This window comes from Suncus etruscus, chromosome 15 (assembly GCF_024139225.1).
Source record: "Suncus etruscus isolate mSunEtr1 chromosome 15, mSunEtr1.pri.cur, whole genome shotgun sequence".
NCBI classification, from domain to species: domain Eukaryota; kingdom Metazoa; phylum Chordata; class Mammalia; order Eulipotyphla; family Soricidae; genus Suncus; species Suncus etruscus.
Window position 1 is genome coordinate 48,592,597 of NC_064862.1, and position 14,948 is coordinate 48,607,544.

The 14,948-nt window shown below is 41.1% G+C and overlaps 1 protein-coding gene across 10 annotated transcripts in view; it reads left to right on the forward strand.

The window, feature by feature from the left end:
* Window positions 1-14,948, forward strand: part of KCNMA1 (potassium calcium-activated channel subfamily M alpha 1) — a 676,533-nt gene that overhangs the window by 590,079 nt on the left and 71,506 nt on the right. The window lies entirely within an intron of this gene.

A 14,948-nucleotide genomic window follows, 5' to 3' on the forward strand; every position in this document is an offset into this window, starting at 1 on the left:
TGAGCCTGTCGGTTGAAATCAGATTCCAATTAATTGACTTTGATGGATGAAAAAAATAAAAGTCTAATGATCTGTGGACTTGCCAAAGCTAAGTTCAGAAGCAATTGAATTCAGGTTAGCCTAAGAGCTATATTAATTATAAAATACAGCATGTGTGCTCTCTTTCCTTCTGTCCTGCCAGATTTTCTCCTTCTCTATCTCCTTCCTCTCTCCCTCCTTCGTTTTCTTTCCTTTCTCCCTCCCTCCCTCCCTCATTTTCTTTTTTTTTCATCCTCCATTTCTCCCTCCCTTCTTCCCTCTCTCTCCCTCCTATCCTCCCTTCTTTCCTTCCTTCTTCCCTCCTACCCTCTCTTCCTCCCTCCCACCCTTTCTCCTTCCTTCCTTCTTCCCTCCTACCCTCTCTTCCTCCCTCCCACCCTTTCTCCTTCCTTCCTTTCTCCCTCCCATCCTTTCTCCTACCTTCCTTCCTCCCTCCCTTCCTTCCTTCCTCCCTCCCTTCCTTCCTCCCTTCCTTTCTTCCTCCCTTCCTTCCTTCCTCCCTCCCTTCCTTCCTTCCTTCCTTTCTCCCTTCCTCCCTCCCTCCCTCCCTTCCTCCCTTCCTTCCTTCCTCCCTTCCTTTCTCCCTCCCTTCCTTCCTCCCTCCCTCCCTTCCTTCCTTCCTTTCTCCCTTCCTCCCTTCCTTCCTCCCTTCCTTCCTTTCTCCCTCCCTCCCTTCCTTCCTTCCTTCCTTCCTTCCTTCCTTCCTTCCTTCCTTCCTTCCTTCCTTCCTTCCTCCTCCCTCCCTCCCTCCCTCCCTCCCTCCCTCCCTTCCTTCCTCCCTCCCTCCCTCCCTCCCTCCCTCCCTCCCTCCCTTCCTTCCTTCCTTCCTTCCTTCCTTCCTTCCTTCCTTCCTTCCTTCCTCCCTCCCTCCCTCCCTCCCTCCCTCCCTCCCTCCCTCCCTTCCTTCCTTCCTTCCTCCCTTCCTCCCTCCCTCCCTCCCTCCCTCCCTCCCTCCCTTCCTTCCTTCCTTCCTTCCTTCCTTCCTTCCTTCCTTCCTTCCTTCCTTCCTTCCTTCCTTCCTTCCTTCCTTCCTTCCTTCCTTGAATATGACTTCCTCTAACAATGACAAGTGAAATCACATCTCAACAGTCCCACAGGTTTCTCTTTCTGGCATGTTCATCTTTCATCTCTCCTTTCATGTCATCCTTTTATCTACCAATCTCACCACTTATCTGCTCCAAACACTAACTCTCTCTAGTGCCTAATGAAACAGAAAACTTTTCAGCTCTGCACTGTTCTCTCTCCATATTACTACTGTGGAAACACCTTGCCACATTTCTCCTTTTCATTGCTTTTGACCAACCTCCTTACTTCCATTATTGCCATAAAATCATGGTGATTATCCCACCCCAACCCTTCTTTTTTCCTCTCATTTGCATCTTCTGTCCCCTCATCGTTGGGACATAGACACAGAGTCCTTCCCCATGAGATCACCAGCTCCATGTTTTTTTTTCCCATGAATGCCGTGGATTTCTGCTTGATACTTCTGTAACTATCTTTCCCTGTACTCAGACTAGCTCCCCAGTACTGATTTCCAGGCCTGTTGACAGTTTATGAGAATGAAGACCCATACCAGCCACCAAGCTTCTCATTTTACTGATACTAGTTCCTGTGCTAGTGTTCATTTCCTATTTACTCACCTTTGGGTCATCACTTTAGCTGATGCTAATAGTTTCACGCACTTAAAGTAGAGAAAAGCCCGGGTGTGTGCTCTTTCTTTCTCTCTCGTGCCTAAATTTAGAAACCCAAATAAATAAGTAAAGAGAAGTCTGAAATTCTCAACCCATTGGAGCCAAATTCCCAGTCCCTGTTTGCTATGTTAAGTATGTCTCATTTCTTTGATCTTGAGTAATAATAATTCTGCAGAGTTATACTGTTTTCATATGCTTCAAAGCTGTGTCAAAGTTTTGCTGCTTAAGGGTACTTCTTTATTCTGTTGGCTCTTGGGTACCAAGATGACAGGCCTTCTGTATGAGGTGGAAGCTTTTTTAAGTCGTAGCCTTCAGCAAAACATCAAATTACCAAATCCAGGGGAACATACTTCTCCACAAATGCCTTTCCTGTAGATATATTATACCATATATATTAAATACTTTCGTGTTACACACTACATTTTATGTGCAATAGAAAGTGATGGTTGGAGGTAGCCTTGGGGGGGGGACTTTTTTTTTTTTCCACAAGCAGGAAAAAGCCAGTGTATAGCATCTTGAGTCTGGTTTTTACAGGACTTTCTGCCTGCAGGCCTTTGTAAATAAGTAATGATCAACAGATTGGCTGTGGGTTTTTGAAAAGCATGCCTGTGTCAGTTTGCATGATGAGGGAGAATTTTCAAAGTGGGTCTTGCTTTCATTGCCTGTCGGAGAGGGACTGAGAGAGACAGTCATCCTGGGTGTGAGCTGTCAGCTCTGTGGAACATCAGGATTGCAAACCTGGGTCAGGCAGAGAGCTGCAACTTGCCTTAATCCAGAACTTGGGTGTATACTGGGGGTACCTCTGGGCTGCTGCTAGTCAATGCTATTGATGCTAATTTGCTTTATCAGCCACTACAGTCTCTCTGGTGGCCCAGTTGGCATGAACTGTCCCATGACAAGTCAGTTTTAGTTGCTCTCCTCTTTTGATTATTTTTTGCTCTCTAGCTGCTGTATCAATTCTGTCTCAGATGGGAGCAAAGACCAGGTCACCCTTTTGGTTTAATTTTGTTTGTTTTTCACTTCCATTGCAGAAATGAGGAACACTAGGGAGTTGGTTTATGTGTGTGGCCCTGGTGATGCCTTTGCCAGGACTTACATTTGCTAGACCCCTCTGTTGGCTAAAAATAGGGCCTTGGGGATCTCAAACTGGCTTCTCTTTATCTCCCCCCATCTCTTCCAAAACTCCCTTTCTGGGCTGAGAAAGATAGGACTCATAGGTCCTATTCTTTTTGCTTTGCTCTGAAAAATCTATAAAGGAAGCTAATGACTGAGGGGAAGTGGAAATTTTTGACTAGAGTTTGTAGCTTGCTGCTTGGGCAGAATCAATCATTGTGAATGTGGGCAGGTTTTAGTGGCCTATGGGCAGTGATTGAATAACATCCAGAGAAACCAGAGAGCCCTGAATTGATGAGGATGAGCTTTAATTTACCACTGTGGTGTCTGCAAATAAAAACAGGATTCTGTGTGAGGGGTCCTTGCAGATCATGACTTGCCATCAGGTGTCAGCACTAATGGTCTCTGTCTTCCCTGGTTCTGGTATTAGGTGTCCCTTGGGTCTTAAGTGTCACTTAACGATTTGCACAGTCATTAGGTGAAAAGCCTCTCATTTTGTGTCTCTGGATCCTGATTCAGGATGTGTTTTAGTGGCCCAACAAAACAACCCTCATACAAACCCATGTGAGTTTTTGTTCCAAGTTACAGATTCCTGTGTCATGATTGAAAACCTTTTGCTTTATTCATCAAGCAGGAATGGGCCATGTGTATCCCCAGTTTCTGGGATTTGTCTTCTTTGCCTGCCTCCTAAAATGGAGTTCTTTAAGGAGTCTCTCCTACACCCGACCCACCCACCCACAGCACCAAACACCACTTGCCTAGTTCTTTCTACTTAGTATATTTGTACCTTGAAAGCACAGCTGAGGCATTTTAACTTTCAAAGGGCTTGCAGTGGTCCTCAAACTATGGCCCGCAGGCCACATATTGTATTTGTATCTGTTTTGTTTCTTCATTGCAAAATAAGATATATGCAGTATGCATAAGAATTCGTTCATAAATTTTGTTTTTACTATAGTCAGACCCTCCAATGGTCTGAGGGACAGTGAGCTGGCCCCCTGTTTGAAAAGTTTGAGGACCCCTGGCTTAGAGGGTGAGAACTCTGTCTCTAAGTCAAGAAGTCAAGGGTTCTGATTTGGAGGTTTTGCATACCCCATTTAACAACAAGTTTCTGAAAAGTCTTTAGAAAATAGAAAATACACTGGACGCCATTATCACTAGCATTAAAGCCGATTTGTATACCTTTACGGGCCTTTCCTGGATAGAGACACATTCAATTGGCTCCACAATCAGCTCCAAAAAGTTGCATTTAACTATTCACATTGCATATGGTGAATATTTCTCCAATGAGTAGATAGCCTAAATGTCTGGGTTCCCATACTAAAGCTCCAAATGGGACTCCAAAATACTATGCATTTCAGCTGTCTATTTCTATTCCTTTCCTCAGATAAATTCTCTGCTTCCATAAAATAATTCAGAAGCTGCTATATTTGAGGTGTCATGGAAAGTTCTTGGAGGGTCTAAAGTATGATAAGAGAAGAGTTAGCTCTTCTAAGCATCCCTAGGAGACAGACAGCACAATAGAGTAAAAATGAGTTGGAAAAGTTCTGAATGAACTCTGAGAACAGAGAGCACTGGCCTTTACCCCTGGCCTAGAGATGAAGTCTGGTTAGTGGAGAAGGTTCTTTTTTTTTGGGGGGGGGGTGTTTGGTTTTTGGGTCACACCTGGCAGTGCTCAGGGGTTACTCCTGGCTCTGTGCTCAGAAATAGCTCCTGGCAGGTTTGGGGGACCATATGGAATGCCAGGATTCGAACCACCATCCTTCTGCATGCAAGGCAAACACCCTACCTCCATGCTATCTCTCTGGCCCAGGAGAAGATTCTTGTGAATGTAATCTTGCATGGCAAAAATCCTTTTAATAGAGTCACCAGCCCAGTTCTTTGTTTATTAGGTTCCCGGTGTCATTTCAAGAGTGTTAAGACTGTGGACACATTAAATACTGACTACAACCTCATGTGTCTCCTCATCTCCATTTTACAAACAAGGGAGCGGAGCCATAAAGTCTGGTGAATGTAGTATAAGTCAGACTTAATTAGGAACACTTAGATCTAAGTTATTGAGCTTCTGAATCTGTATTTTGAACTAATGCATTATTCTGCCCAGTGGAGGAAATGAGGAAAGTGATAAGGCCATAAGCATGGTGTAGGGTGGCTCAAGCCAGGCCTCTCTAGAAGAGGATCACTGGAGTTGAAAATCTAAATGTGTTGTGGACAACCTTTCCCTTAAATGGTCTGGAGGAACTCTTGCAGGCTTTAGAGGAGGTTGTATCATGACTTGTTTTGGAATGATCCTTAGTGGTGGTTATAAGAGTTTAGAACCATCCTGCATGGCTTCTAGAGATCAGACATGTGACAATAAGGGCTCCCTAGCTCCATTTCCTTCTCATACTTTTGAGGTGCATCACTATTCAGGATCTGCTACAGAATAAAAGTCTAGAAAGGGACAATATAATTATCCCAAGAGGGACAAACAGCATTCCTACCATCGGTCAATGTTACACCTACTTTTGGAGAAGTAAGAGCCCTTGCAACAAACAAACAACAATAATAACAACAACACATTGTATATCACTGGTCAAGAGGACTTTGGTCAAATTTGTAGGTTATGTAGATCATTAAAGTAGAGTGAGAAGCTCAAAGCTGGCTAGCAAGGATACATTGATTGGAAAGCAGCATAATTGACAACACCCAGAACAGAGAAGTTGACTGCTGAAGGAGGTTCCATGTCCTGATACCCAAAAGTTGTGAGGCTTTTCTTTCCTGAATGGGAGGAGAAATCTGGAGGTAAACAGAATGTCCTGTTAGTAACCATTAACTGGCCACTAAGTTAAATAATTTATCTGCTTGTGACATCTCATATCCCTTCATTTGACTGAGATTCTTCATGGGATGCTTTTGATGAGGAATCCCAGTTTGAACAGTTCTAGTAGTAAAATATAGCAAAATGGTCTGAGTCCAGTATGGGTTGGGATTGAAATGTCACTCCTGGTTCTTTCCACAGGAAAAAGCAGAGAAGAAAGGCAGGATAGCTTAGTTATGGCAACCAAGTCTTGATATGCAAAGAAAGTGCAAATAATAAACCTGATGGTTCTGCAGAAGAAAGAGATGGTGGGTCTCCATATGAGACCTAGGTTGACTAGACATAGGTCTCTAAATAAGCAACATGCTTAGCTGAAGGCCATTAATTTGCCTTCTTGTTTTAGCAGCATCTTGTACACCGATCTCTGGAAGTGTGGATGTAATGCCAGTTCTGTTGACCTATCTACTAAGCACAAAGGCACTTTGTTGACAGCACTTTTATTCAAAGAACATGTTAGGCAAGAAATGGCTTTCATGTAGACAGAGAGATGCAGAAAAAATAAATATATTCTAATGTTGCCTGAGTTTTGAGATCCTTGCTCTAATGGTGACCCTTGACTGGTCATCTGATGGGAAATGACTGGAATGCTGTGGGCACCTAGGTCCCAATAGTTGACCACTTTTGGAGTTACCTTGATAAAACAAAAACAGAATGCAGAGACAGTAGTTAGACAGGTGGGTGGAGGCTGTGTGGAAGAATGAGCTAAGGCAAAACCAGAACCTTGAGGTGGGATCCAGATAAAATATCTGGTAATAGAAATATCTACACTCAAGAATAATTTAGAACCATTTATGATACTGAAACCCTTTCAGAACCTTTTTTGAGACTAGATCCCGAGACTCTGTCCTGTCTCCAATTACAACACAACCATACCCTAGTCAGATGGCTCAGTGCTCCTGAATATCACCTAAAAGCCTTTATCACTAACCTACATCACTAACCTAGTGTTTATGGGGCAGAATAAAAGATGGAGAGAGGAGGGTAGAAATTCAAATTATGAATTATAAATTTTTAAAGAACTAGAATTTGGTTGGCTTGTTTATACTTATTTTCTGATTCTTTTTGTCTTCTTTATTGTCTAGACATAGAGGTCAATCAAAGAGAGTAATTAATGTGGTATCCAGCTTAGGAATCACATGTTGACACAAGTCTTTCCTCAGTGTTAGAGCAACATGTACAGTTTTCCTACTAGACCTGGACACTCTATTTGAAAAGTGTTTCCAGGACTTGGACCTCCTAACGTTTTGCATCTATGTCTCACATTGCTTCATTCTAGTCCTGGCCTAGAGAATACAACCATAGCTTTTAACTGTGTATGTTGTCAACAGCTACTAACTTTTGTAAGATTCATTCGGTCCATCTATCTTGGACATTTATCTTGAAAAAATGTTTTATTGTTTGTTTGTTTGCTTCTTTGTATCTTTGATGCTACAGGGCACCCTACATATAAGGCAAGTGCTATATCTCCCTGCTCAGTGAAATTTCACAGTAATGGTTATTTTACTTTGACTTATCAGATCCATCTAGTAAGTTCCTTGTTAAAGTTGGTTTGGATTCAGTAGAGCTAGGCTCAAACATCTGTAGTGACAATAAACACTCGGTTGGATCTATAAAAGAAACAAGGATTTGTCATACTCTTAAGATCCCAGGTTAATGCAGCACTTGAAGAACTATTATTTGCACCAAAAGTTTCCAAACTACTTGGTCTTTTCAGAAACTTACTCTATGGTACTCTGGTATTCTACCTCCTTTAAGCAAATGAACAGAAAGTACCCAAGGTTACTACCATCCTACCCCCGGACTATTCCATTGTCCCCTCTACTCCTCTCACATTGCTTATTTAGTGAAACACTGAGTTGGCAAAAAAAAAAAAAAATCAGAGCCCTGAGTGAAGCTTGATGAGGGGCCTACACTTTGTACTAAGCCCTAAGTAATGACTTAATTAAGAACACCTGTCTTGACCCTCATTGGCTATCAAAGGGAAGTCCTCTCTGCTGGTCAGTCAAACTGACTGTTTAATGACATATTTCAGCCTCCCTTCAAAGCATTCAGGATTCCTGTTCAAACTCAATTCCTACCACCTGGAACACAGAGCAAGAGCCTTGGTTGTTCCTCAAATTGTTGCAAGGTATCAAAGACAGCTGGACTATTATGGGACACGTTTTCTGGTCTCCATAAAAGAAATAAAGAGTCTCCAAGGACTTTAGTTTAGAGACCGCTCAGAACTGGGGATCATTCAGCACCTCATCTTGGTAGCTGGTTGTTTATTAAAAATCTCTCATGTTCTCTGCCAGGTTCTGGAAACATAAAGAGGAGGAAGTGTCTTTGGCCTACCAGAAGCGTGTCTTTTAAAGGATGAGCCAGAAATGACAGTTATAGTTGAAAAGGCCTCCCTTTCTGCAGGCATTCCTAGGAAGGGTAAACAGTGTTGCTCAGTACTTACGGATGAGGACAGCTTCAGGAGGAATTGTGAGACCCCAGAAATAGCCTGGTATCCCCAGCACAGTGTCCAACTTTGTAGACACCTAATAAAATCATCGTAGCCACTTGTATACTGCCACATTCAGTACCCTCCCATTTCCAGGGTAACCAACTGCAACTGGTATCATGTTTCAATGGATGCTTGTGAGGACAGGAAAAGCCTTATCATGTAAGGAGAAATGAGATTTGGAAATTCAGTCAGAGGAAAGGGTACAATTTTAAAACCATTTATAGTGTCCCCTCATAACTTTTTGTTGGTTGGGGTTTGTACTTTAATGTAAATTTCTAAAGTCTAGCACTAAACCCATACCCATGGGGCAAAAAATGGGATTTGCCTGAAAAAGGAACTGTGCTCTTTAAAAATATAATGCTGGCTTCCTCACAGCAGGTTTGCTAGAAAAGGGATTTGAGGTTTCTCTTTAGGCAGTTGTCTTCAAGGAAAGCTTTTGTGTTTCTGCTGAAGCAGGGCATTTAGTTCACTTCCTGAGATTAATTGATGGCAAATGGCATTCCATTCTCTGCAAACCCTCAACAATGATCTTTTATTCTTTATTTGAAGTCAGGCATGCTTAATTTCTAGCTGTGAACTTAGGAGGTGTGAGCTGAGATTCAACAACCATAGATATGAAAAATGTTACTCACTGGGGCGTCTCACGTATATAAATACAGGTTTTTTTGAAATGGAATCTTTAGAGCTGGGGCCATCCATGGTCGAAGCTCCCCAATGTTAGTTGATTATTGAACATAGCTTTATTTTGTCATATTGACTCAAGGGCTCAAGTGTCTGACTATTGCTTATTCAGACAAGCTCTGCCTCTCAAAATCACCTGGGATCTGATTATGGTGCTCTGTTTAGATTTTGGGTACTGTGATTTGGGGTGCTGCAGTGGATAAAATCCAGATGTTCCACCCCCACCTAGCAAGTAGAAAAGGGCTTTCCAAGTGAGTAGCAAAGTACCAAGGGGTACAGCCAAAAGAACTCTGCTCACTAGCTTTGCCTCCTACCTCACTCATTGTACTACCTTAGCAACATTACTTACCTATCCACTGTTTCCCACCCACTTTTTGACAACAACAAAAATCACCTGCAGTTATTATTGTGAAAAGTCCTAATATGTCTCAGCGCAGCAACATTTGTAAGTGTTCAACTCATGGTGGCTACTTATGTTGTCCAAAAGGCACAGGAAACAACTGCTCAGAAATGCAACTCAATTGCAAGAGTAAAAGTTAGGAAAGCATTTCCACCATTTCCACCAGTTCAGGCTGTAGTTTCAAAGAGAGGAGGTGGGGGTCTAGTTTTAAACTAGGCAGTGTCAGTGTTACATACCAGTTTATACACATTTGGTCGCTTTTGAGGAAACTCATATGCATTCAGAAGGAAGGCTTATGTAACTGAGGAAGATACAATGAACATAGAAGATCATGTAGTACAGGTACAGAAAAGAGTAGAAAACATCACCATGGGTGTCAGTTTGATATGGCAAGGGGAAGAAAGGAAAATTGAAGCATGTTCTGTTGCACATCTCTACTGATCTCGTATAGTCAGTCCATCAGGGGACTGGGGTCCTTACATTATAAAATTATTCATTAGGTGCTTCTTTGGCCCCATAGAAACCTAAAGGGAGTAGCAAGGTAGACTTCTCTCAGGGAAAGTTTGTTACTTCCTCCAAACTAAAAGCCTCATATCTAACTGGATTGCTATTCTTCACCCAAAGAGTTTTAAGTTTGCCAGGCAGTGAGTGGGAAAAGAGAAGCAGATTTGTGCTTTGATTACTAGATTTATCAGTAGCAACAATAGTGATGGAAGTCAGAGTTGTAGTGCTTAATAGCAATCACCAGAGATGTCTTTATTTTGAACTACTTTAACATGTCTCCCTTTTACATTAGAAAATCTACCACAAGCCAGTGGCAAATATTATCCTCAATAGAGAAAAACTAAAAGCCTTCCCTCTAAATTCTGGCACAAGACAAGGCTGTCCTCTCTCACCACTCCTATTCAACATAGCACTGGAAGTACTCGCTATAGCGATTAGGCAAGAAAAAGATATCAAGGGAATCCAGATAGGAAAGGAAGAAGTCAAGCTCTCACTGTTTGCAGATGACATGATAGTCTACTTAGAAAACCCTAAAGACTCTACCAAAAAGATTCTAGAAACAATAAACACATATAGCAAGGTGGCAGGCTATAAAATTAACACACAAAAATCAATGGCCTTTCTATACACCAATAGTAATAAGGAAGAAATGGACATTAAGAAAACAACCCCATTCACAATAGTGCCACACAAACTCAAATATCTTGGAATCAACTTGACTAAAAATGTAAAGGACCTATACAGAGAAAACTATAAAACTCTGCTCCAAGAAATAAGAGAGGACACGCAGAAATGGAAACACATACCCTGCTCATAGATTGGCAGGATTAACATCATCAAAATGGCAATACTCCCTAAGGCATTATACAAATTTAATGCAATCCCTCTAAAGATACCCATAACATTCTTCAAAGAAGTGGATCAGGCACTTTTGAAATTCATTTGGAACAATAAACACCCTAGAATAGTTAAAGCAATCATTGGGAAAAAGAATATGGGAGGAATTACTTTCCCCAACTTTAAACTTTACTACAAAGCAATAGTTATCAATACAGCATGGTATTGGAGTAAGGACAGGCCCTCAGATCAGTGGAATAGGCTTGAATACTCAGAAAATGTTCCCCAGACATACAATCACCTAATTTTTGATAAAGGAGCAAGAAATCCTAAATGGAGCAAAGAAAGCCTCTTCAATAAGTGGTGTTGGCACAACTGGCTAGCCACTTGCAAAAAAATGAACTTAGACCCCCAGCTAACATCATGTACAAAGCAAAAATCCAAATGGATTAAAGAACTCGATATCAGACCCAAAACAGAACAACACATAGGCAAAACACTCCAGGACATTGAGAATACAGGCATATTCAAGGAGGAAACTGCACTCTCTAAGCAAGTGAAAAAAGAGATGAACAGATGGGAATATATTAAGCTGAGAAGCTTCTGCACCTCAAAGGAGATAGCACCCAGGATACAAGAGCCACCCACTGAGTGGGAGAAACTATTCACCCAATACCCATCAGATAAGGGGCTAATCTCCAAAATATACAAGGCACTGACAGAAATTTACAAGAAAAAAACATCTAATTCCATCAAAAAATGGGGAGAAGAAATGGACAGATACTTTGACAAAGAAGAAATACAAATGGCCAAAAGACACATGAAAAAATGCTCCACATCACTAATCATCAGGGAGATGCAAATCAAAACAACGATGAGGTACCACCTCACACCACAGAGAATGGCACACATCACAAAGAATGAGAATAAACAGTGTTGGTGGGGATGTGGAGAGAAAGGAACTCTTATCCACTGCTGGTGGGAATGCCGTCTAGTTCAACCTTTATGGAAAGTGATATGGAGATTCCTCCAAAAACTGGAAATCAAGCTTCCATACGATCCAGCTATACCACTCCTAGGAATATACCCTAGGAACACAAAAATACAATACAAAAACCCCTTCCTTACACCTATATTCATTGCAGCACTATTTACCATAGCAAGACTCTGGAAACAACCAAGATGCCCTTCAACAGACGAATGGCTAAAGAAACTGTGGTACATATACACAATGGAATATTATGCAGCTGTCAGGAGAGATGAAGTCATGAAATTTTCCTATACATGGATGTACACGGAATCTATCATGCTGAGTGAAAAAAGTCAGAGAGAGAGAGAGAGAGAGAGAGAGAGAGAGAGAGAGAACGCAGAATGGTCTCACTCATCTATGGGTTTTTAAGAAAAATGAAAGACATTCTTGCAGTAATAATTTTCAGACACAAAAGAGAAAAGATCTGGAATTTACAGCTCACTTCATGAAGCTCACCATAAAGAGTGATGAGTTTAGTTAGAGAAATAACTACATTTTGAACTGTCCTAATAATGAGAATGTATGAGGGAAATGGAAAGCTTTTCTAGAGTACAGGCGGGGGGTGGGTAGGGGGGAGGGAGATTTGGGACATCGGTGATGGGAATGTTGCACTGGTGATGGGTGGTGTTCTTTACATGACTGAAATCCAAACACAATCATATATGTAATCAAGGTGTTTAAATAAAATATATATATAATAAAAAAGTAAAATTTATATAGTAATTAGTAGCAGTAGTATAGTAATGAACATGAATATGGGCATGTTCTGCTAGTTTATATGCTCTAAGTGGGTAACATGCCTTTATTCTTAAAATGCTCAAATTTAATCCATTATTGTGATGATAATTAATATCCCTGTTTTACAGTTGAAGAAATAAAAAGAAGGCAGAATGTAGCAAGTAGTAAATACCAAAACTTGAAGATAGGTATTCTGGCGATAGAGTCCACATACTTGAACATAGTGCTTCATGGCCTCAAAGTAGTTTCCCACACTCAGTAATATCTACTCCCAAGCTTACCCTTGGAGACTCATGCTTGACTTGTCTGAACTTATTAGTGCTCAATCTTCCCCTTTTATTTGTGTAGGGTTGACAATTCTTTTTTTTTTTTTTTTTTTGGTTTTTGGGCCACACCCGGTAACGCTCAGGGGTTACTCCTGGCTATGCGCTCAGAAGTCGCTCCTGGCTTGGGGGACCATATGGGACGCCGGGGGATCGAACCGCGGTCCGTCCGAGGCTAGCGCAGGCAAGGCAGGCACCTTACCTTTAGCGCCACCGCCCGGCCCCGGGTTGACAATTCTTAAATGCAAGTGTTGAGTTCATGTCTAGGGATAAATTTCCTCTCTCTTATGTACAGCAAATAGAATGATATATGTCTATTGGGCAGGGAAGATCATATTAGTGAGTGAAGAAATTTTGTTCTCCTCTTTGAATGAGGTGCTATGTATTTTTGGCATAATTCATGTATTCCTAGACTCGTTGCAGGACCCTTTATCACTGAAATAAAGCCAATGCTGATATGGAAATTATGAGAAGAACATCTGGAATGTTTAGTATGGTGAGAACTGATGAATTGATCCTGTTTTCTCCCCCCCACCACCACCACCAGGGCAGATAATTTGGTTACAGCATTGCTGGTTCAGAGAATCAGAGAGTAGGTATCGGGCTGGAGAGATAGCATAGCAGTAGAGTGTTTGCCTTGCATGCAGTTGACTCAGGAGGGACCTGGTTCGTTTCTAGCACCCAGATGGTCCCCCAGCCTGCCAGGGGCGATTTCTGAGTGCAAAGCCAGGAGAGAACCCTGAGTGCCACTGGGTGTGGCCCAACATCCAATCAATCAATTAATCAACAAATAAAGTTTTAAAGAAAGTAAAGAAAAAAGAGAGAGAAAGTAGGTATTTAAAAAAAACACAGTAGTAATTTTCCCAAATTTCTAGAGGCTGCAAGTCCAAGATAAGGCGCTGGTAGGGCTAGTTCTCTCGGGTGCCAAGAAAAATGTATTCCAGGTCTGTCTCCTTGGCTTAGAGATAACTGTCTTTTCCTTGCATCATCTTCCTCTGAATCTATCTGTTTACAAATATTCTTTTCTTTTTTAAGGACCTTCAGACACTTTGAGTGAGAACTCACCTTAATGGCTTTATTTTAGCTTAACTTCATTAAAGATCATATCTCAAAATCTGATCTCAGTGATGTCTTAGGCAGGTTAGTATCCCTACATAAAAATTTTTGTGGACAAGTTAACATATCATATAACTAGTCAGATAGCACTCCATATATGAAGTTTCTTGACTATTATTCTCAAATTATGCATGTTCAGTAGCTAAGTAGTACATTACAAATAAGCTTTGTAATTATGGTGCATAATTGAGAAAATTCAGAGTTTCTTTTTTTGGAATAGGGAAATACATGAAGATGTGGAAAAAATGTGGTATTGACTCCTTGGTTCTAATAAGAAATCCCTGAAGGATTGTCTGAGGGCCCAAGGAAGTGGTTCTCTGTCATTTTATTTTAAAAAACACTGAGTCTTAGACATTTATCTGGTTACTACTTATTCTTCTTTCTGTGTATAACTAATAAAACAGTTCCTTTATTGTATGACTACAGCAATATAAGTGGTAGTGCTCTATAGCAAATGCTTGCAATTATTCTATGAATATTGTTTTAAAAGCATAAATTTTCCTGGGTAACTGTTCACCCTTTACCTATTTTGAAATTGAAGTATTTGATTCACAGCAGGGCCAGACATAGTAAAGACATTTACCCTCCCTGGCCCCATACTGTTTCAGACTCTTGAGTTGCTGGAATGAATCATGTTCCAAGCTTCCTCTCAGGCACTGGAATCAGTGAATGAGGAACAGTTCTAACCCATAATGGACCCAGAAAGTCATCTATCTTTATTGTTTCTTATCTACCATCATTGCTCCAATGGCTTTTCTTCACTTACTTGGTACACTTCAACCTTTTAATGTCCAGAAGTGGTTCAATATTTCCAATACTTTCTAGCAACCACTTTTCCCAGGAAGAGATGGTGCTTCTTCAAATCTTAAATGTCCTCTAGGCTTACCCAACATTTATAATTAAATTTTCTTTTATCTCCAGTTCTCCTGGAATGGCTCAAATGATGAAAAACTCACTATGGTGACTGAAAACTATTTATTTTTTAAAGCTTTATAACATTCTTTCTTTTCAAAATCTTGATTTTTGTTTTCTCAAAATTCCACACACTATTTCCTGTCTGCCTTTGGTCAGTCACACTTAATCAGTTGAATTTTGGACAGCCTTTGATGGCCATTGTAGTCTTAGCAT